Source organism: Dermacentor andersoni, chromosome 3, assembly GCF_023375885.2.
Source record: "Dermacentor andersoni chromosome 3, qqDerAnde1_hic_scaffold, whole genome shotgun sequence".
Classification (NCBI taxonomy): domain Eukaryota; kingdom Metazoa; phylum Arthropoda; class Arachnida; order Ixodida; family Ixodidae; genus Dermacentor; species Dermacentor andersoni.
Genome location: NC_092816.1, coordinates 215,285,738 through 215,309,136, shown reverse-complemented (window position 1 = coordinate 215,309,136; position 23,399 = coordinate 215,285,738). Strand labels below are relative to the sequence as shown.

The 23,399-nt window shown below is 43.8% G+C and overlaps 1 protein-coding gene across 1 annotated transcript in view; it reads left to right on the top strand.

Annotated features, from left to right (window-relative positions):
* The window catches only part of LOC126535853 (receptor expression-enhancing protein 5-like), a 182,022-nt gene that overhangs the window by 30,238 nt on the left and 128,385 nt on the right, over window positions 1–23,399 (top strand). The window lies entirely within an intron of this gene.

The following is a 23,399-nucleotide window of genomic DNA, read 5'->3' as shown; positions in this document are numbered from 1 at the left end:
TGCTTTAGAAGTGGTAATTACTATTTGTTGGCGGTGTCGTGCCCACCACAGTCTATTGAAAAATTGAAATTTTTGATTGCTCTGTTTACTTGCAAATGTCGTACCTTGTCTGCTATTTTAGTATTGCTTTCGGGAGATATAGAATCTAATCCTGGGCCTATGACAAAAGGTGAAGCAGATTTACTTGCCCAAGCTATAGATGTTATCCGCTGGCTTGAAGAGGGTCAAGCTTCCCTGATAGCTGATTTGATGTCTGCGAGGGAGAAGCAAGTGGAAGCTGACAACAAAATTTAAATTTTAAGTGACAAGATTGTGTCCTTGAAAAAGCAATGGAGTTAAATTGCACATATAAAGCTGGGACAGATTCCGACGCTGTACGCGTGGTGCCTGAGCAGGTGGCGGTTATTAAGGCACGCTGTAACGACTCCGAGAATAGGCTGCGACGTTCGAATCTGCGTTTCGTTGGTTTGGAAGATAACGTTAGAGAAGACTGGACAAAGTCGGAGCAAAAAATAATTGACTTCTGTGCGGATAAGCTTGGCATCAAAATAAGTGAACAATTTGAGCGTGTGCATCGTTTGGGAGGATATAGCGAGGACAAACGGAGGCCAATCATAGCCAAGCTGACCGTCTTTAAGGACAAAGATCGCATTCTCTCTTCGGCGCACAAACTGAAGGGAACGTCATATTCCATTCGCGAAGATTTTTCACCGGAAAGTCGACGTGCTAGACAAAAGCTAATTGAATTTGTGAAAACCCAGAATAAAGCTTTCAAGCTTTCAGTGGATAAGCTGCGTATTGAATCAAGAACTTATATCTATGATGGTTCTGCAAGTGCAGTTGTCCCGCTGAATATATAGCTACGGTTGGGAGAATGCGCACAGAGTAACCAAGTACTCAAGCTAACCCCGACTTCACCCTCGCTATCATTATCGTATGCCAACATACGAAGCATATTATCAAAGCTTGATCTCATCTCTTCCTTCTTGGAAGACAGTAAATCGGACATCATCGCTTTCACGGAGGCATGACTGCATTCTGCAATAACGAATGATGAAATGTTTTCATCTTCAAGCATGTACGAGATGTATAGGTGTGACCGCTCCATTAAAAGAAAGCACCCGTGTACTTAGATTTAGGTGTACGTTAAAGATCCCTAGGTGGTCGAAATTTCCGGAGTCCTCCACTACGGCGTGCCTCATAATCAGAAAGTGGTTTTGGCACGTAAAACCCCATAATTTAATTTAATGTTTTTTTCTATTAAAAGAGGAGGCGGTGTCTTGATTGGTGTAAAGAAAACTATTACGTCATTTTTGGTCAATACTAATTCTTATCTCGAGATAGTTCGGGTGGCCTGCACGATCTCATCTTCTAGGATACTAATAGGTAATTGTTACCGTTCACCAGATTCTAACAACTCTTTCATCAATGCTCTCCGCGACACAATCAACAAAGCCATTTAACTCTTTCCGGCTGATTTAATTTATCTTCTTGGGGATTTCAATTATCCACTAATCGATTGGACGAATTTATCATCTCCTTGTCATATATCGTCTGAATTCATCAACTGGTCTTTACACTTTGATGTCTTTCAAGCTGCAACGAATCCCACACCTGGTGCCAATGTTCTAGATCTTATTCTTAGTACAGCACCTGAAACAATAGGTCACATAGAATATTTGGATGGTTTCAGTGACCACCATTTGCTGCAAATAACGATAAACACAACGCCACCCGTTACGGGTAAAACGAGAAAACGAATTCGTGATTACAATAAAGGCAATTATAAAACAATAATCTCAGAATTTGAAACTTTCTTCGAAAACATAATGTGGCCATCATTTTACGATAGATCCGTTGAAGAAAACAGGTTCATGTTTAAAAATACAATGTGCGCAATAGTAGACAAGTATGTTCCACTCGTTAATATAACTAACGATAAGTTGAACCCTTGGTTTACTAAAAAGCTTCAGCGCATGAGGAACAATAAAAAACGCTTGCATAATATCACTAAGCTAGATTACACATCAGCAGCATGGCAGAATTACAAAGCGTACCTTAAATCATACTGCTCAGCTTTCATCATCATCATCATCATCAGCCTAGTTACGCCCACTGCAGGGCAAAGGCCTCTCCCATACTTCTCCAACTACCCCGGTCATGTACTAATTGTGGCCATGTTGTCCCTGCAAACGTCTTAATGTCATCTGCCCACCTAACTCTCTGCCGCCCCCTGCTACGCTTCCCTTCTCTTGGAATCCAGTCCGTAGCTCTTAGTGACCATCGGTTATCTTCCCTCCTCATTACATGTCCGGCCCATGCCCATTTCTTTTTCTTGATTTCAACTAAGATGTCGTTTACCCGCGTTTGTTGCCTCACCCAATCTGCTCTTTTCTTATCCCTTAACGTTACACCCATCATTCTTCTTTCCATAGCTCGTTGCGTCGTTCTCAATTTCAGCAGAACCCTTTTCGTAAGCCTCCAGGTTTCTGCCCCATATGTGAGTACTGGTAACACACAGCTGTTGTACACTTTCCTTTTGAGGGATAGTGGCAACCTACTGTTCATGATTTGAGAATGCCTGCCAAACGCACCCCAACCCATTCTTATTCTTCTGGTTATTTCAGTCTCATGATCCGGATCCGTGGTCACTACCTGCCCTAAGTAGATGTATTCCCTTACCACTTCCAGTGTTTCGCTACCTATCGTAAACTGCTGTTCTCTTCCGAGACTGTTAAACAGTATTTTAGTTTTCTGCAGATTAATTTTCAGACCCACCCTTCTGCTTTGCCTCTCCAGGTCAGTGAGCATGCATTGCAATTGGTCTCCTGAGTTACTAAGCAAGGCAATATCATCAGCGAATCGCAAGTTGCTAAGGTATTCTCCATCGACTTTTATCCCCAATTCTTCCCACTCCAGGCCTCTGAATACCTCCTGTAAACATGCTGTGAATAGCATTGGAGATATCGTATCTCCCTGTCTGACGCCTTTCTTTATAGGGATTTTGTTGCTTTCTTTGTGGAGGACTACGGTGGCTGTGGAGCCGCTATAGATATCTTCCAGTATTTTTACATATGGCTCATCTACACCCTGATTCCGTAATGCCTCCATGACTGCTGAGGTTTCGACTGAATCAAACGCTTTCTCGTAATCAATGAAAGCTATATATAAGGGTTGGTTATATTCTGCACATTTCTCTATCACTTGATTGATAGTGTGAATATGGTCTATTGTTGAGTAGCCTTTACGGAATCCTGCCTGGTCCTTTGGCTGACAGAAGTCTAAGGTGTTCCTGATTCTATTTGCGATTACCTTAGTAAATACTTTGTAGGCAACGGACAGTAAGCTGATCGGTCTATAATTTTTCAAGTCTTTGGCGTCCCCTTTCTTATGGATTAGGATTATGTTAGCGTTCTTCCAAGATTCCGGTACGCTCGAGGTTATGAGGCATTGCGTATACAGGGTGGCCAGTTTCTCTAGAACAATCTGACCACCATCCTTCAACAAATCTGCTGTTACCTGATCCTCCCCAGCTGCCTTCCCCTTTTGCATAGCTCCTAAGGCTTTCTTTACTTCTTCTGGCGTTACCTGTGGGATTTCGAATTCCTCTAGGCTATTCTCTCTTCCACTATCGTCGTGGGTGTCACTGGTACTGTATAAATCTCTATAGAACTCCTCAGCCACTTGAACTATCTCGTCCATATTAGTAACGATATTGCCGGCTTTGTCTCTTAACGCACACATCTGATTCTTGCCTATTCCTAGTTTCTTCTTCACTGTTTTTAGGCTTCCTCCGTTCCTGAGAGCCTGTTCAATTCTATCCATATTATAGTTCCTGATGTCCGCTGTCTTACGCTTGTTGATTAACTTAGAAAGTTCTGCCAGTTCTATTCTAGCTGTAGGATTAGAGGCTTTCATACATTGGCGTTTCTTGATCAGATCTTTCGTCTCCTGCGATATATCTTACTGGTTTCCTGTCTAACGGCGATACCACCGACTTCTATTGCGCACTCCTTAATGATGCCCATGAGATTGTCGTTCGTTGCTTCAACACTAAGGTCCTCTTCCTGAGTTAAAGCCGAATACCTGTTCTGTAGTTTGATCCGGAATTCCTCTAGTTTCCCTCTTACCGCTAACTCATTGATTGGCTTCTTGTGTACCAGTTTCTTTCGTTCCCTCCTCAAGTCTAGGCTAATTCGAGTTCTTACCATCCTGTGGTCACTGCAGCGTACCTTGCCGAGCACGTCTACATCTTGAATGATGCCAGGGTTCGCGCAGAGTATGAAGTCGATTTCATTTCTAGTCTCACCATTCGGGCTCCTCCACGTCCACTTTCGGCTAACCCGCTTGCGGAAAAAGGTATTCATTATACGCATATTATTCTGTTCTGCAAACTCTACTAATAATTCTCCTCTGCTATTCCTAGAGCCTATGCCATATTCCCCCACTGACTTGTCTCCAGCCTGCTAAAGATAAATATTTCTCGAATGATCTTCCTGAGCTGCTTAAGAACAATCCTGCCAAATTTTGGAAAATAATATAGCCTAACAACGAATCAGATGAATTGTCATTACAAAAGCGCAGCAATATTCATATTCCAGACAGCGAATGTTCGGAGGTCTTTAATTCATTCTTCAGCTCTGTATTTACCCAGGAAAACACTTCAAATATACCTTTTTTTTTCGGAATTAGGCTACCAATACATGGAACCTATTGAAGTCACTTTGGAGGGCCTCGCTTCTCTCATAAATAACCTCAAGATGTCTGCTTCATGTGGCATAGATGGCATAAAGTCAATGATTTTAAAGAATACGGTAGAAATATCAAGCAAAATTCTTTTTCACATATTCAGACATTCACTTGCGACTGGTCACCTTCCCGCAGATTGGAAGATGGTGAAAGGAATACCTGTATTTAAATATGGCAACAGGAACTCCTGTGATAATTATCGGCCGATTTCATCGACATGTATTCCCTGCAAGTTGCTTGAACACATTATCGCTTCGCAGACTTACAGACATCTTGAGGCTAACAAATTCCTTTTTCATAATCAGCATGGCTTTAGGAAGGGCCTCTCGTGCGAGACACAGTTCTTTGAATTTACAACAGACCTAAACTATAAATTAAGTTATAACTTACAAATTGATTGCTTCTTGCTTGATTTTTCGAAGGCATTTGACCGTGCCGCACATTGTCGCCTAATATCAAAACTGTCCGCACTTAAATTGGACTCACTTACCTTGTTATGGCCCCGAAATTTTCTGTCTAATCGTCAGCAGTTTACTAGTGCAAATAACTACTCTTCCTGCGCAACAGACGTTTCTTCTCGTGTACCACAGGGTAGCATCCTCGGTCCCTTGCTCTAATTTTTATTAACGACCTACCTCAAAATTTGTCCTCCACCATCAGAATATTTGCCGAGAACTGCATAATTTATCGCCCTCAGATGATCATCTCGTTCTTCAGCAAGACCTTCAACAAATCATTAGCTGGAGCAATAAATGGCTAATGACTCTAAATACCACAAAATGCAAAGTAATGTCGTTTACCCGGAAATCGGCAACCTCACCGTATCACTACCATATTAACAATTACACTGTTACAACAGCTACACAATATAAGTATCTAGGAGTTCTATTCACATCGAATCTTTCTTGGACAGAGCATATAACGTCCATTTCAGCTATTGCCTCCCATTCGTTGGGGTACTTGCGACGCAACTTAAGAAATGTTCCTTCAAATGCTCGCAAGCTAGCTTACCTAACTCTCGTTCGTCCCCAACTCGAGTATGCATCTCCCATTTCGTCCCCTCACCAGAAATACTTCATTGAAACGCTAGAACGGATGCAGAACAGAGCAAGCCACTTCATCATAAATGATTACAGCTACCAGTCTAGTGTAACACAAATAAAACTTAAGCTTTCATTACAATTCTTGAATACTCGTCGAGACATTACCCTTTTATCACTGTTCCACAAATTCCTTCACTCCACTCGAACACCCGCATGCTTGAAACGACCCTACTCCACGTCACACAGGCTTCATAATAATTTCAGCTATGCCCGCCTTTACGGTTCTACAAAAGCATTCCATTACTCTGCCCTTCCTCGTGCTATCAGAATACGGAATTTGCTCCCGGACAGCATTGCATGCCAGTCCAACTACGATTCATTCCGTGATGCCTTGACTGAATGCATGACTAAAGAAATGTGAAGTTTTACGTTTGTCGCACAATGCTTTGTATACTTGCACTATCCTTTACAGCTTATTGTCGCATTATTACCGTTATGTTGCTATGTTTACCGTTCCGTTGGAATGTCGCGTCCGTAACATTCCTGTCATTTTTTTTCATTATTACTGTTTCACACTCTCATGTTAATTGCACGACTTCACTGCAAACAACCTGTGTGATTTATTCCTTGTTTTTATATGGTGTTTCCTACTTTTCCCTAGTGACTCGTGCACTGAATTCTTTTTTTCATTTCGGTTGCGCTTGCGGTTATAGGTTGTAAACAGATACGGTTTATAGATGTGTTGTTTTCTATGTATATTCTATGTACTGCCCCCCTTAGTCAATGCCTCACTTTGAGGCCTTTAAGGTTTTTTTAAATACATAAATAAATAAATAAGGTGGCCATATCGTAGCGTAACTTGTTCGAGTCTGCTATCGTTCTTGGAAAGAAGGACAGCTTGTATGTGTTGGTTCTGCACTGAGGCATTAAAATTGTTTTGTCGTGTTTGTGCCGAGTCTGTCGGGTTCTGTTGTACTGCATGTAAGTGTCGAATTCTATTTTGGTATGATTAATAATGATTGCAAATAACATATTCAGACGGTGCATTTTTCGACGAGATTCGAAGGTGGGAAGACCGGAGCGGCTAAGAAGATCAGATATCGATGCCTGTCTTCCGTAGGCGTGGTGTATAAATCGCAGTGCCTTTCTCTGAACCCGCTCAATACTTCTTACATTTGTTTTAGTGCGCGGATCCCAGATAACGTCAGCATATTCCAGTACGGAATGCACCAGCGAATTATAAGCTACAATTTTTGTTTTAGTGGTTGCATGTTTTAACCGGTGTCTTATTAGCCATAGTCTTTTGGATGCCACTGAAGCTATGTTTTTAATGGGGGGGGGGCTCCAACTGAGGTCCGAGCTGATCGTTAGGTCAAGATACTTAAATTGTGCTACTGGTTCTGGAGAAGCGCTAACAATTTTGTAAGAATACTTCAGTTGATTTTTCTTTCGGGTTAAGGTTATTTGTTTGCATTTCGTGACATTTAATGTCATCGACCAGTTTTGGCACCAATTACTAACGGCACACAAGTAGTTATTTAGAATGAGCTGGTCACCTTCGGTAAGAATTGTGTGATAAATTACGCTGTCATGTGCAAAAAAAAAAGAAAAGAAAACGGGCCCGCACAGGAGAATCAAGCTTTAGGTCATTTAAATATATAAGAAAACGAAGCGGCCCAAAGACTGAGCCCTGTGGCACTCAAAATACTGAAGCGATGGGTGAGCTTGAACTGGATATCTGGACGTACTGTTGCCGGTGCGATAAATATGAATCAAGCCACTGCAAAATTTGTTGATTCTGTAAGATGTGTCTAAGTTTTAGCAAAAGTTTACTATGCAGTACGCGGTCGAAGGCTTTTTCAAAGTCCAGAAAAATGGCATCTATTTGTCCTGCTTTGTCAAGGGTTTTACAGAAATCATTGGTAGTGTGAATTAACAGTGCCACAGTAGATAACCTGCGACGAAATCCATGTTAAGCTTCAGAAAAAAATTATTGTCTTCCAAGAATGAGGCAATGTGTTTAAAAACAAAGTGTTCAATCACTTTACCTGCGGTGTACAACAAGCTAATTGGCCTGTAATTAGCGACGTGGAACTTGGTACCAGATTTGTGCACAGGAATAACATTGGCCAGTTTCCAATCACTGGGGACGTCACCCTGTCGTAGACTAGTACGGAAAAAAATAAAGAGGAATTTTGAACACCATTCCGCGTATCTGGAAAGAAGCGTGTTCGGAATATCATCTGGTCCAGATGATTTCTTTGTATTCACACGTAGAAGGGCGGAAAAAATGCCTTCTGCGCTTGAGCTAAGATCAGGTACCTGGAAGCTGGTTGATCTAAAATTGGTAGACGGACCACCACCTCGCAAGAACACAGAAGAAAAATAGTCGTTGAATATGGCCGCTAATGGTTGTCTGTCACTAACGTCCACGTCATTTATTGTCAATTTCTGTATGGGGTCCTTTTTTTGAATTAGATGAGTCCAGAATTTTCGCGGGTCATTAATGAGGAAGTTGTTGCCGTTTTACATTAATGAATTCGAATTTCGGTTGCCTTATTTTATTTCTAAGCCCTCTACGAAGTAACGCAACAGTACTGCGTGAAACCCTCGAAACGTTACGGGAAAGTCTGCTTACGCGACGTTTTAGGTGAATTATTTCTCGAGTAATCCATGGACTGTGGCTATGAATTTTCTTTTTCCTCAGCGGGACGTACCGATGAATACACGTATGTACCGTACTTTTAAAATGCAACCACAATTCATTCGGTTTTGTGTGGCCTTCACTGTACCTTGCAAAAAAAAACTGTCGTATTCTTGTTCAAGAAGATCTAAAATACTCTCGTTTTCAGCGTTATTGAAAACGTAAAGTTGCTTTGTTGCTTGGCGTGTGATTGGTCGTGCCATGTTGGTTTTGAAAAGCGCTAAATCGTGGTCGGATATACCAGGCATAATATCAACCGTGAAACCCAGCCTTTCAATAGCATCAGACACGAATACAAGTTCTAGAAGTGAGCCCGTGGTAGCAGTAACCCGCGATGGTTCAGCCACAACCTGCTTCAAATTAAATGAAAAAGCAATATCAAGCAGCAAGTCAGAATTCCGGCATGAAGATAAGACGCTCAATGATTCCAAGTAGATTTTTGGTAAGTTAAAATCATCACACAAAATGACATGTGCACATCGTTTTTCGTGCTCATTCAAAAAGTCATACGGCGTCTCAAGCATACCTAGATCTGAATTTTGTGGCCTCTAAACGGCGCCAATAAAGATGCTGTGTTTGCAAGTATGAAGTTGGATCCAGACCATTTTTATGCTAGTATGGTGTGGTACAAGCGTATAATCTGTTCCTTTCTTTATCACAATGGCTACCCCACCCCCTCTATAACTGCGGTCATGGCGGATAATTTCGTGCGATGGGGTATCACATCCTTATCGGATATTTTATCATGGAGCCACGTTTCGGCGAGCACTGCAACATCGGGCTCATACGATAAAAGAAGACCTTCGAAGTCTTCAATTTTATTCAGGATGTTGCGGGCAATAATGTTCAGAACAGAGAACTCGCTTTGAACGCTGTCTCTACAGCCTAAATTGCGGCTCTTAAGCGGACACTTTCTTTCTGAATTTACAGTTAGGCCTTCATTGTGAAGCTAGCGGGACTATTTTATCTTGAGTGTCGTCCCATTGGAACAGTTTACCATTAATTTTAATTTTGTCGAACGACAGCATGACCTTGGGACCTTTCTTCCTGTGTTCAGCAACAGCAGCCCACAGCTTCTTTCGGATTGATTGTACCCGCGGGGAGAAATCTTCCGATATGCTACAGGCTGTACTTGTCAGTTTGTTGCATATTTTCAAAATATTGGCCCTATCTCTGCCATCCATAAGTTTGAATATGACGGGTCGGCACCTGCCCTCGGCTGGGCGGAAAATTCTATGATTACGCTCGTTAGCCACGTTTGGAACCTTTAGAGTGTCAGCCAGAATGCTTTTAGACACGACCTGCTCGACGGATTGCCGATTTTCTTCGGACTATTCTTTTATGCCATATACAATCAAGTTCTCCCTTCTACTCCTATTCTCCAAGTCGTCTACTTTCAAAGCCAGTTTTTCGACTTCGGACTGAAGCTCGTCAACTTTGCTCGTGTGTTTAGTCAACGTAGCAGAAATATCGTCAAGCTTCTTGCCAATTGAAAACAGCTTAATATTTGTTTCGTTATTCTTGCTGTTAGTACCTTGCACAGTGTGTTTAAATTCACCATCATCATCGTCATCATCAGCCTAGTTACGCCCACTGCAGGGCAAAGGCCTCTCCCATACTTCTCCAACCACCCCGATCATGTACCAATTGTGGCGATGTTGTCCCTGCAAACTTCTTAATGTCATCCGCCACCTAACTTTCGGCCGCCCCCTGCTACCCTTCCCTTCCCTTGGAATCCAGTCCGTAACCCTCAATGACCATCGGTTACCTTCCCTGCTCATTACATGTCCTGCCCATGCCCATTTCTTTTTCTTGATTTCAACTAAGATGTCATTTACTCGCGTTTGTTTCCTCACCCAATCTGCTCTTTTCTTATCCCTTAACGTTACACCTATCATTCTTCTTTCCATAGCACGTTGCGTCGTCCTCAATTTAAGTAGAACCCTTTTCGTAAGCCTCCAGGTTTCTGCCCCGTACGTAAGTACTGGTAAGGTACGGCTGTTATAAACTTTTCTCTTGAGGGATAATGGCAACCTGCTGTTCATGATCTGAGAATGCCTGCCAAACGCACGCCAGCCCATTCTTATTCTTCTGATTATTTCAGTCTCATGATCCGGATCCGCAGTCACTACCTGTCCTAAGTAGATGTATTTCCTTACCACTTCCAGTGGCTCGCTACCTATCGTAAACTGCTGTTCTCTTCCCGTGACTGTTAAACATTACTTTAGTTTTCTGCAGATTAATTTTTAGGCCCACCCTTCTGCTTTGCTTCTCCAGGTCAGTGAGCATGCATTGCAGTTGGTCCCCGGAGTTACTAAGCAAGGCAATATCGTCAGCGAATCGCAAGTTACTAAGGTATTCTCCATAAACTTTTATCCCCAATTCTTTCCAATAGAGCTCTCTGAATACCTCCTGTAAACACGCTGTGAATAGCACTGGAGAGATCGTATCTCCCTGATTGACGCCTTTCTTTATTGGGATTTTGTTGCTTCCGTTACGGAGGACTACGGTGGCTGTGGAGCTACTATAGATATCTTTCAGTATTTTTACATTCGGCTCGTCTACACCCTGATGCCGTAATGCCTCCATGACTGTGAGGTTTCGATTGAATCAAAGGCTTTCTCGTAATCAATGAAAGCTATGTATAAGCGTTCGTTATATGCCGCGCATTCCTCTATCACCTGATTGGTAGTGTGAATATGGTTTATTGTTGAGTAGCCTTTACGGAATCCTGCCTGGTGCTTTGGTTGACGGAAGTCTAAGGTGTTCCTCATTCTATTTGGGATTACCTTAGTAAATACATTGTAGGCAACGGACAGTAAGCTGATCGGTTCATAATTTTTCAAGTCTTTGGCATCCCCTTTCTTATGGATTAGGATTATGTTAGCGTTCTTCCAAGATTCTGGTACGCTGGAGGTCATGAGGCATTGTGTATACAGGGTGGCCAGTTTTTCTAGAACAATGTACCTACCATCCTTCAACAAATCTGCTGTTACCTGATCCTACCCCCCTGCCTTCCCCCTTTGCATAGCTCCCAAGGCGTTCTTTACTTCTTCCAGCGTTACTTGTGGGATTTCAAATTCCTGTAGACTATTCTCACTCATATTATCGTCGTGGGTGCTACTGGTACTGTATAAATCTCTATAGAACTCCTCAGCCACTTGAGCTACCTCATCCATATTAGTAATGACATTGCCGGCTTTGTCTCTTAACGCACACATCTGTTTCTTGCCTATTCCTATTTTCTTCTTCACCGCTTTTAGGCTTCCTCCGTTCCTGAGAGCATGTTCAATACTATCCATATTATAGTTCCTTTTTCAGTTGTCTTACGCTTGTTGATTAACTTGGAAAGTTCTGCCAGTTCTATTCTAGCTGTAGGGTTAGAGGTTTTCCTACATTGGCGTTTCTTGATCAGATGTTTCGTCTCCTGCGATAGCTTACTGGTATCATGTCTTACGAAGTTACCACCAGCTTCTATTGCACACTCCTTAATGATGCCAATAAGATTGTCTTTCATTGCTTCAACACTAAGGTCCTCTTCCTGAGTTAATGCCGAATACCTGTTCTGTAGCTTGATCCGGAATTCCTCTAGTTTGTCTCTTACCGGTAACTCATTGAATGGCTTCTTATGTAGGAGTTTCTTCCGTTCCCTCCTCAAGTTTAAGCTAATTCGAGTTCTTACCATCCTATGGTCAGTGCAGCGGACCTTGCCGTTCACGAACACGAACACGTTCACGAACATCATCGATTCGGGTCTGAAGCAGCTCTGCAGTAGACGGTCGCGGGTTAGTCTCTACGTCACCAGAGGTAGGCAGTAGGTTCAAAAACCAATGGTAAATCGTAGTAAGCATATCCTTCAATGACCGTGGGCATGGCAGAAGCAAGAGGCAAACATTGTCGCTGCGATAGATTTTACGCTGGGCAATTGGCTCGCACGTGAACGAAAAACGGAAAGGATTCGTGAGCGGCGTTGTCGCTGTGCCCCTGCCGCGCCCACTGTCCGGAATCCGCGAAGGGGCTGGACTTTTATGCTGCCAAAACTGTGACGTAACCGATGATGGCGAGGAAAACCCTGCAAGTAACGGTGCCCATGTGCGCATGTCCGGGAGCATGCCACTGATGTCGCATCTCCATGGAATGGTCGGCCTGAAGATACAGTATTCCGTCATGTGAGCCGCAGAAAGGCCACAGCATGTCTCGGTGGTAGGGGGTGTCGGGTAGATGAAGAGCACGGCCTGAACGAAAAATAAGAAAGGATTCATGAACGGCATGGTCGCTGTGCCCCTGCCATACCCACTCCGCGGCAGGAGCACAGCTGAACTGTTTAACAATTTTCGCACATGAGGAGGTTAAGAGCATCGTCAGCGATCCCCTTTAGTTTATGCCCAACCTCGTCTGGTACAGCCATAACGCTGTTGGCCCTACGGCGCAGAGTCAGCATGCCCTGGATGTAAGAGAAACATGCTTATTTGGACACCTGGGCGCCGGTCGCTAGATCTTTCTTAGCTGTGCTCTTCCATCCGGCAGGACGGACGTACAAGTTCCTCAGCTTCTGTTTGCACGTGTCCCAGTTGTTAAGCTCTTCGTCGTGGTTGCCATACCAAAACCTTCGCCATGCCTCGTAGGTAGAAGACCAAGTTAGCCAACATAATCGTGGAATGCCATTCATTGTGGGCAATTACAAGCTCATACGTGGCGATCCAGTCTTCTATGTCGAAGTGGTTGTTGCCGCAGAACGTTCCTGGATACCGCGGCTATGCAGGCACAACCGTCGAGGTAGTAGGCGTTGATGTGGGCCGTGCCATGTTGGGTCCTGTTTCGTCCATCTTATTGTGCAGTCTGAAATGACGACCGCTGTTGACCTCCGTTGTTGTTCCTCCCGGGTACCCCGCGCTTCTCCCGAATTCGTTACGTTGCAGAAGGTAGATATAAAGATGTATTTACAATATTTACACGAGAGGCAACGGCGCATAAACAAGATAGCTGTCAAGAGTGATTCAACCTCTACATATCAAATCGCCTTCTTCCGGCTGGGGCCACTCTTGGTTGCGCCGGAAATATATTTATACGGTGAATATTTTAAGTTTTACGATGTTTAACAATCGCCTGTGGCAAATAACATATAATTTGTCCTTGAGCTGTATTAGTAGAAGAGGCAGACATTACTGATATTACACATCATCATCATCATCATCATCAGAAGCAGTAGCAGCAGCGTCATCATCTGCCTATTTTAAGTCCACTACAGGACGATGGTCTCTTCCTGCGAGCTCCTACAACCCCTGTCCTGCGCCAACTGATTCCAAATAGCACCCGAAAATTTCCTGATTTCACCGCTTCACCTTGTCTTGGTGTCAGAAATAGTGAAGTTATTGACGAAAACTCATCTGGCGAGGAAATGTACTGGTCCGCCTTGTCTTCTGTCGTCCTAGATTCCGGTTTCCGTTCTCTTGGTACCCATTCTGTCCCCCTAATGGTCCAACGCTTATCTAATCAGGGCATCACATGACCTGTCCAGCGCCATTTCTTTATCTTAATGTCAGTTAGAATATCGTCTGTACGGGTTTGCCCCTGATCCAAACCGCTTTCTTTCTGTCTGCTAAAGTTATGCCTAGCATTCTTCGTTCCATCGCTCTTTGCGCGGTCCTTAAATTGCTCTCAAGCTCCTTCGTAAGTCTGCAAGTCTTTGCCACATATGTCAGCACAGGTAAAATGCACTGATTGTATTCCATCCTTTTCAATGATAACGGTAAGCTTCGAGTCAGAAGCGCATGATGTATGCCGTATCCGTTACAACCCATTTTTATTCTGTGAATTTCCTTCTCATAGTCAGGGTTCCCTGTGTTTAGTTGTCCTAGGGAAACGTACTTGTTCACCGACTCTAGAGGCTGACTTGCGATCCTGAAATCTTGCTCCCTTGTCCGATTGTTCATCCTTATCTTTGTCTTCTGCATATTAATCTTCCACTCCACTCTTACACTCTGCCAGTAAAGGTCCTCGATCATTCGTTTTAACTCGTCTGTAGTGTTGCTGAATAGAACAATGTCATTGGCAAACCGAAGGTTGGTGAGGTATTTGCCGTCAATCCTTACTCCTAAACCTTCCGAGTTTAATAGCTTGGATACTTCTTCCAAGCACGCAGTCAAAACCATCGGAGAGATTTTGTCTCCTTGTCTTACCTATTTCTTTAGAGATATCTTCCTACTTTTCTCGTGCAGAATTAAGGTGGCTGTGGAATCTCTGTAGATATTTTCCAGTGTATTTACGTATGCAGTCTGTACTCCTTGATTACGCAATGTATCTATGAATGCTGCAATCTCTACTAAATCAAATGGTTTTTCGTTATCTAGGAAAGCCACATAAACAGGCTTATCGTACTCTGTGGATTTCTTGATAACCTGATTAATGACACGGATATGACCCATTCTAGCGCATCCCTTCCTGAAGCCAGCCTGTTCTCTTGGTTGACTAAATCGAGTGTTGGACTTGTTCTATAGGAGATTATTCTGGTAAATATTTTATATAATATTGGGAGTAAGCTAATGAGCCTATAATTTCTCAGTTCTTTGGCGTCTCCCTTTTTGTGGATTGGTATAATATTTGCATTCTTCCAGTTTTCTGGGACCCTTGCAGTCGATATACAGACCCGCCAGTTATTTTAGCACCATATCTCCTCCATCTTTGATTGTTTTTCTGTCTTCACAGTTTAAGCATGAAACTACGCGAAATTGTTCAGAAGGGTAGACATACCGCGTCATGGATGACATGATAATTCAATTACAGTGCGCTCTTTTTCCAATTCAAATCAAATGAAATTTCGGTGACCACGCAGCCTAGTCGCCTGCGGGATTATCTTACTGAGCTATGTCGAATGCTCGGTTGCGGTAGCCGGAAGTTCAGCCCCCCCCCCCCGTTTTTTTTTCATTGCAGTACATATGCAGGCTTGGAGTGACGCCTGGCACCGGCGAAGGATGCCGAGAGCAAGTGGGGCTATTGTAATCTAGGTACAATCAAATTAGGAAGGCCCACTAAGCCGAACATAGACACTCCCTTACCAGTAGAGGAATTGGCCTCCCTGTTGCAGTATTCAGCCACAACCTCCTTGATGATTGCTTCTATTAACCAATGGCCCTCAGTTCTCAGCAGCTGCGGAGCACCTGACCAAGGCGGCGGTCAGACCTGTAACGCAGCAGAGGGTGCTAAGAATCTCTGGGTCCGCACAGGCCGCCAATGGACACTGACCCTTGCAACATTTCACTAAGGCGCATGAGATCGCAAACAACGTCTGATAGTTCCTCAAAGAGTGCTGCTAAGCTAGCCTCACTCGACAGAGGTCGGCTTTTAAAGGTTGACAGGGTCAGTTTCCAATGGCGGCCTGTCTGGGCACAGATATTCTTAGCACCCTCTGCTGCGTTACAGGTCTGACCGCCGCCTTGGTCTGGCGCTCCGCAGCTCCTGGGGACTGAGGGCCGTTGGTTAATTGTAGATATTATCAGGGAGGTTGGGGCCGAATACTGCACCATGGAGGTCAATTCCTGTTCTGGTGAGGGGGAGTGTCATTGTTCAAGCTTAGTGAGCTTTCCTAATTTGGTTGTACCTAGGTTGGTATAGCCCCACTCGCTCTCGGCATCTCTCGCCGGTGTCAGGCGTGACTCCAAGCTTGCAGATGTAGGGCACTATTCATATTAAAACATTCATATTACTCGATATTTGTGCAAAAATGTTTCAAAAAGTTGGAAGGTTAAGAGGCAATGAAACTGCCGACTTTGTCAAAATTTTCAATCTTGAATTATTATTTCTTTGACAAAAACCCAAACCCTTCCTTTATCTCACCGTGAAATATTTGGCAAAGATACTGATAAGAAATTGACAAAATTTCACTTTTTAGCGTGTTCCCTTCGAAATTTGGAAGAAAATCAGGCTTCAAGGCCACTGATCCCACAAGCGTGTTTTCCTGCGGACACAGCACCGTCATCTTGGCATCACCGTGAATATGACAGACTGCATTTCCAGATGGCTGCAGAACCGCACGTCTCCGTGCAGAAATAAAAGCAACAGCGAGTGTGAAAAGGGAGAACTGGAGTTGCAATTCGTTAGTACCGTAACGTGGGGTGCAGGAAGCGCTCCTGTTGACTGACACAAATTTGTATCACTGGAACGCTTGCTTTGTGCCCATTTTGATAGCAGCAGGCTGAACACGTCACGTGTTGCGGGGCTGACATTTCAAGATCTTCCTGGTTGTCTAGGGTTTCTTTCGTTGCTGCATCCTAGCTTCTGCGTGACGTAGATGAGCCCGTAATGTGCGCAACCACATAAGGGAATCTGTTTACTTTTATGCGTGGTGGCGAAGCTACTGCGTATGTTCCCATTTTACAGACGCAAAGATAGAAAAGTTTTGAATTGTCATCAGGCACTGAAGATGGCACTCAAAATGAGGTACCCAATATTTAGCCCATTGGGAGATAATGAAATTAGGTGGTGACTTTTGAAAAATTTGTATTATCCCGAAATTCATACCAGATGCGATTGTGTCACTGAGCTTCTACTGTAGTTCCTAGTATAAGTGGACCTGGGCTTCTTATTGGCGAGTCTCCGGCAAAACTCTCCAGGCACTTGTCACTGTTTCGGGAAGCTGGAATTTCTCCTGTTCTTCTTATTTTTGCTGAAAAACTGGTAGTTTGTCGTGCATTCTTTCCCTCCTTTAGAGTTAACGCATTTCAAGGGTGGAACCTAATAAGTGCATAAAATCTCAATAGAAACTGGAAGGGCAACATAGGGCTATAACTATCGATACCCACACAAAATGTAGCTGTAACCATTGATCACAACCAGCGTTAAAATACTTTCCTCAAAATATAAATTTAAGCAACTTGAGCTCTCTCCCAAAACATCCGTACGAAGAAATTCAACAAATAACATTCTTATTTCAAAGAACTTGCGTTTTTAAAGAAATTCTTCATAAAATATGCTGCTTGCCTTGGGGCATGCAAAGATTAATAATTGCTTTGAAGGAACTCTTTGTCTTACTGGCCAGATTTTATCTAACGACCAATATTACACATAATGGACTAAAAACGAAAATTCACATATTTATTTCTTAATTAGTGAATTTAATACCCATATTGCAATTTACGAATTGTAGGCACTGAGGTGGCGAGACGTATCCGAATAAATTAATTTCCAGTATCGCAACTGTTTTGAGATACATTTTTCACAGCTGTAGGACGAAATACATGGGCGTTCCAGTTTCTTTGCACTTGAATGCGCAGAAGAGCGTTTCGTTAAAGAAATTATGCAGAACCCACGCACTGTGGACATCGATGTAAGCGAAGCTTTCAATGCTGCTATGGTTGGCTACATGGAGATTACAGATTGGGGACGGTGAGTTTTCCTCCGCACACCCATCACTTTATAAGCAGCAGGTGGTGGCATGCTGCCTCCGTCAAACGAATACCTAACCTAGTCGGGTGACTTATAATCACTATCATTAAAAAAATTAAATTATGGGGTTTTACGTGCCAAAACCACTTTCTGATTATGAGGCACGCCGTAGTGCAGGACTCTGGCAATTTTGACCACCTGGGGTTCTTTAACGCGCACCTAAATCTAAGTACACGGGTGTTTTCGCATTTCACCATCACTATCATCCACAACAATATTCTCGCAAAAGTAAATTTTATCAAGAGAGGGCGTATACATCTGGGCCTGCCCTCGGGGCCAAAAAATTAAAGATGGTAAGCAGTGGGCCGTGCACTGCAGTGCTGTTCCAAGCAGTGCTGTTGAGCTCTGCCACTGAAGACCAACTCATGGCCGTCCAGTGTGTCCAGAATGCCCGCACAGCACAAGCTCTTCCGGCAGCCATCTAGGCAGGGCTGTTCCCCCCACCAATCGGCGAGCTACCTAAATAAAAGGTACTGCTCTCTCTCTCTCTCTCGCCATCCCAGCCCCGCAAAAGTGATGTCCAGCGAAGCTGTTGCAAAATCACTACTACAACGCTGAGGGTGGCAAGCAATGCTTTATTCAGAGTTCGGATGCTTGTTTTTACCTTGTTCTTTATTCAAACATCCATTGTTTTGTATGTTTTATGCGTGAATCCAATGAATGTTTGCACTGTTCGCTTCACTTCGCTGAGCGCTTATAGCCTCGGCCCTACGTGGGTATCAGCCATTGCATTTTGCTCTTGTTTACGGGGCTATGAGCCATTGTTCACGGAAGTATGAGCCATTGTTGAGGATCATAGATGCTTGTTTTCACCTTGTCCTTTATGGAAACGTGCGTTGTTTTGTACGTTGTAGGGTTGATTCCAATGAATGTATGCATTGCTCGCTTTATTTCATCATCATCGTCAGCCGGTTACGCCCACTGCAGGGCAAAGGCCTCTCCCCTACTTCTCCAATTACCCCGGCTATGTGCTAATTATGGCCTAGTTGTCCCTGCAAATTTCTTAATCTCGTCCGCCCGCCTAACTTTCTGCCGGCCCCTGCTACGCTTCCCTTCCCTTGGAATCCAGTCCGTAACCCTTAATTACCACCGGTTATCTTCACTCCCCATTACATGTCCTGCCCATGCCCATTTCTTTTTCTTGATTTCAACTAAGATGTCATTTACTCGCGTTTGTTCCCTCACCCAGTCTGCTATTTTCTTATCCCTTAACGTTACACCCATCATTCTTCTTTCCATAGCTCGTTGCGTCGTCCTCAATTTAAGCAGAACCATTTTCGTAAGCCTCCAGGTTTCTGCCCCATACGTAAGTACCGGTAAGACACAGATTTTATATACTTCTCTCTTGAGGGATAGTGGCAACCTGCTGTTCATGATTTGAGAATGCCTGCAAACGCACCCCAGCCCATTCTTATTCTGATTATTTCAGTCTCATGATCCGGATCTATGGTCACTGCCTGTCATAAGTAGATTTATTCCCTTACCACTGCCAGTGCCTCGCTACCTATCGTAAATTGCTGCTCTCTTCGAGACTTTTAAACATTACTTTAGTTTTCTGCAGATTAATTTTTAGACACACCCTTCTGCTTTGTCCCTCCAGGTCGGTGAGCATGCATTGCAATTGGTCCCCTGAGTTACTAAGCAAGGCAATATCATCAGCGAATCGCAAGTTACTAATGTATTCGCCATTAACCCTTATCCCCAATTCTTCCCAGTCCACGTCTCTGAATACCTCTTGTAAACACGCTGTGAATAGCATTAGAGAGATCGTATCTCCCTACCTGACGCATTTCTTTATTGGGATTTTGTTGCTTTCTTTACGGAGGACTACGGTGGCTTTGGAGCCGCTATAGATATCGTTCAGTGTTTTTACATACCGCTCGTCTACACTCCGATTACGAATGCCTCCATGACTGCTGAGGTTTCGACTGAATCAAACGCTTTTTCGTAATCAATGAAAGCTATATATAATGGTGGGTATATTCCGCACATTTCTCGATCACCTGACTGATAGTGTGAATACGGTCTATACTTCAGTAGCCTTTACAAAAATCCTGCCTGTTGCTTTGGTTGACAGAAGTCTAAGGTGTTCCTGATTCTAATTGCGATATAGTACTTTGTAGCCAGCGGACAGTAAGCTGACCAGTCGATAATTTTTCAAGTCTTTTGCGTCCCCTATCTAATGGATTAGAATTTTGGTGGCGCTCTTTCAAGATTCCGGTACGCTCGAGGTTATGAGCCATTGCGTATACAGGGTGGCCAGTTTTTCTAAAACAATCTGTTCACCATCCTTCAACAAATCTCCTGTTACGTGGTCCTGCCCAGCTGCCTTCCCCCTGTGCATAGTTCCCAAGGCTCTCTTTACTTCATCCAGCGTTACTTGTGGGATGTCGAATTCCTCTAGACTATTCTGTGTTCCATTATCATCCTGGGTGCCACTGGTACTGTATAAATCTCTATAGAACTCCTCAGCCACTTAAACTATCTCGTCCATATTAGTAATGAGACTGGCGGCTCTCCACATTATATTTCTTTATGTCAGCTGTCTTGCGCTTGTTGATTAACTTGGAAAGTTCTGCCAGTTCTATTCTAGCTATAGGGTTAGAGGTTTTCCTACATTGGCGTGTCTTGATCAGATGTTTCGTCTCCTGCGATAGCTTACTGGTATCATGTTTTACGAAGTTACCACCAGCTTCTATTGCACGTTCCGTAATGATGCCCATAAGATAGTCATTCATTGCTTCAACATTAAGGTCCTCTTCCTGAGTTAAAGCCGAATATCTGTTCTGTAGCTTGATCCAGAATTACTCTATTTTCCTTCTTACCGCTGATTCATTGATCGGCTTCTAATATACCAGTTTCTTACGTTCCCTCCTCATTCTAGGTTAATTCGAGTTCTTACCATCCTATGGTCACTGCAGCACACCTTGCCGAGCACGTCCACATCTTGTACGATGTCGGGGTTAGCGGAGACCCTGGCATCACATCCTGGCGCCATTCAGGCTCCTCTACGCTCACTTTCGGTTATCCCGCTTGCGGAAGAAGGTATTCATTACCCGCATATTATTCCGTTCTGCAAACTCTACTAATAACTCTCCTCTGCTATTCCTAAAACCTATGCCATATTTCCCCACTGACTTGTCTCCAGCCTGCTTCTTTCCTACCCTGGCATTAAAGTCGGCCATTTGTATAGTGTATTTTGTTTTGAGTTTACTCATCGCCGAATCCACGTCTTTATAGAAGCTGTCGACTTCCTGGTCATCATGACTGGATGTAGGGGCGTAGGCCTGTACGACCTTCAATTTGTACCTGTGATTAGGTTTCACAACAAGACCTGCCACCCTCTCGTTAATGCTATAGAATTGCTGTATGTTACCAGCTATGTCCTTATCAATCAGGAATGCGACTCCTAGTTCTTGTCTCTCCGCTAAGCGCCAGTAGCACAGGACGAGCCCGCTTTTTAGCACTCTATATGCTTCATTTGTCCTCCTAACCTTCACTTCGTTGAGCGCTTATAGCCTCGGCCCTACGTGGGTATGAGCCACTGTAGTTTTCGCTTGCTTACAGGTCTATGAGCCATTGCTTGCGGGAGTATGAGCCATTACTGATGATGATAGATGCTTGTTTTTACCTTGTTTTTTATTGAAACGTACCCTGTTTTGTACGTTGTATGCGTGATTCCAATGAATGTATGCACTGCTCGCTTCACTTTGCGGAGCGCTTGTAGCCTCCGCATTACGAGGGTGATGATCCATTTATTATATTTTTTTGCTTTGAGTGGTATGCGTCAATGATGATGATGATAAATTTTGTTCACGAACGGACCCAAAAAATGCGGACCACCGGGAGGCTAACACCTTCGCTGTAAAAAATTATTGAAGTGCGAAAATGCTGACGAAGCAGCCGCCAGTGGTACTTTCAATGCGCTTGTCCTCCTACTGTCAGGATTTGTAGAAATAAAGCGAAAGTATAAATTAAAAGCCATGCACGTCCGCACCAATAATGGTGCAGTAAGTCTTTAGCAACAATACGATATTAAGGGAAAAGATAGAGGGAAATCAAAAGACACCAAAAATTTTGTAAGTGACAGAACTCTGGTTATATTACTTTATGTGGAAGGCGGGGGGGACCGGGCCCCTCCAGCCAGTTTTCCTGCTTGCCACCAATCTGTATGCTAATGTAACAAATTTTACCATCTCTACACTTATCCTTCTTGCGTCATACGTCTTGGTGGTCAAATTCTGCTACTTGCTTAGTGCGTTGCTACAATCAATACCTAATCTTGTTTGGGGCTTCCCTCGGGACACGCTTAAAAAAATGCATTCGTCATACCGCAAATTGACTTGACATCCAACCAGTGTTGCTACAATATCGCGAAAATGCATCCCGTCATGCAGAAAAGGCGCCTTTGCGGCAAGTTCGGTGCAGTCCGCGGTAGATGTCAATGACTATAAAATCAATTGACGTAGCTATTGTCCAAATTGTGTACTGCAAGCACTGCCCTTTCTTTTGCATGCCCCCGCCTTTCGACCTCTGCCACGATGCGCACTGCGACTTGCACTTTCAGCGAAAGATTCCTCAGGTCGGTAGCTCCTTTGGCTATTAGCTTCACGTTTTCTGTCCCCTTCCTTGCAGTTCGTCCAACACTCAGCCCATTATCAGCGCTAGGTGCCTGTCCACCGTTGTGTCCCAAAAATGTTCCTTAGCATTCGCTATCACTTCGGTAATCGGTTATCCCGGAAGCGCGCTAATCTGGGGCCCTATAATGTAATAATATTCCATTATGTTTTTATTCCATTCTTCCGACGTCAAATTTGCGTAACGGCCAACGCAACCGTCGGGCGGTCACCCTCAGGGTTGTCTGAACAGATAAATCAAATGCTCTCCTCGTCCATAGGGAGTCACTTTTGTTTGCTTGAAAAACGAACAACATTGCCTACACTGAGCTCCTTGTCTTATCTAATTGTGCTGGCAAGAGGCGAGGGGCATGCTCAAGTGGAGAGAGACCCGATGGGGAGGCCGAGCCATTGCACTGAAAATTAATAAATGCATTTAGAGGGTTGTGCCGGCCTCTGCGATTCTTCGGCTTTCCCTTACTTAGCTTGAGTGGCTGGTCGAAAATCGCGGCGGCATCCAACGGAAGCTTAAGAATGACGCTAAAACACAACCTCAGCAAAGAAAAGTTGGCAGAACGAGGTCGTAATTAATAATAAACGTGCCGAAAGTGCTCGCAAACATTACACGGCCACACAAAATGTTCTGTTATAGGCAAATAAACCCAAGTTCTCCGGCAGGTGCGAGTAGCCAGTGCCTGAGCGATCGGTGGCAGCCGTCTTTTATTCCTTTCGGAACGGGTGCAGCCTTCGGCCATTCAGAAGAAAATTCAATTTTGTTCGGCACATTAATAAATCTTTCACGCGTACACGTCACTGACGCATGAGTTTTTGCTGTTTTGTGACGTC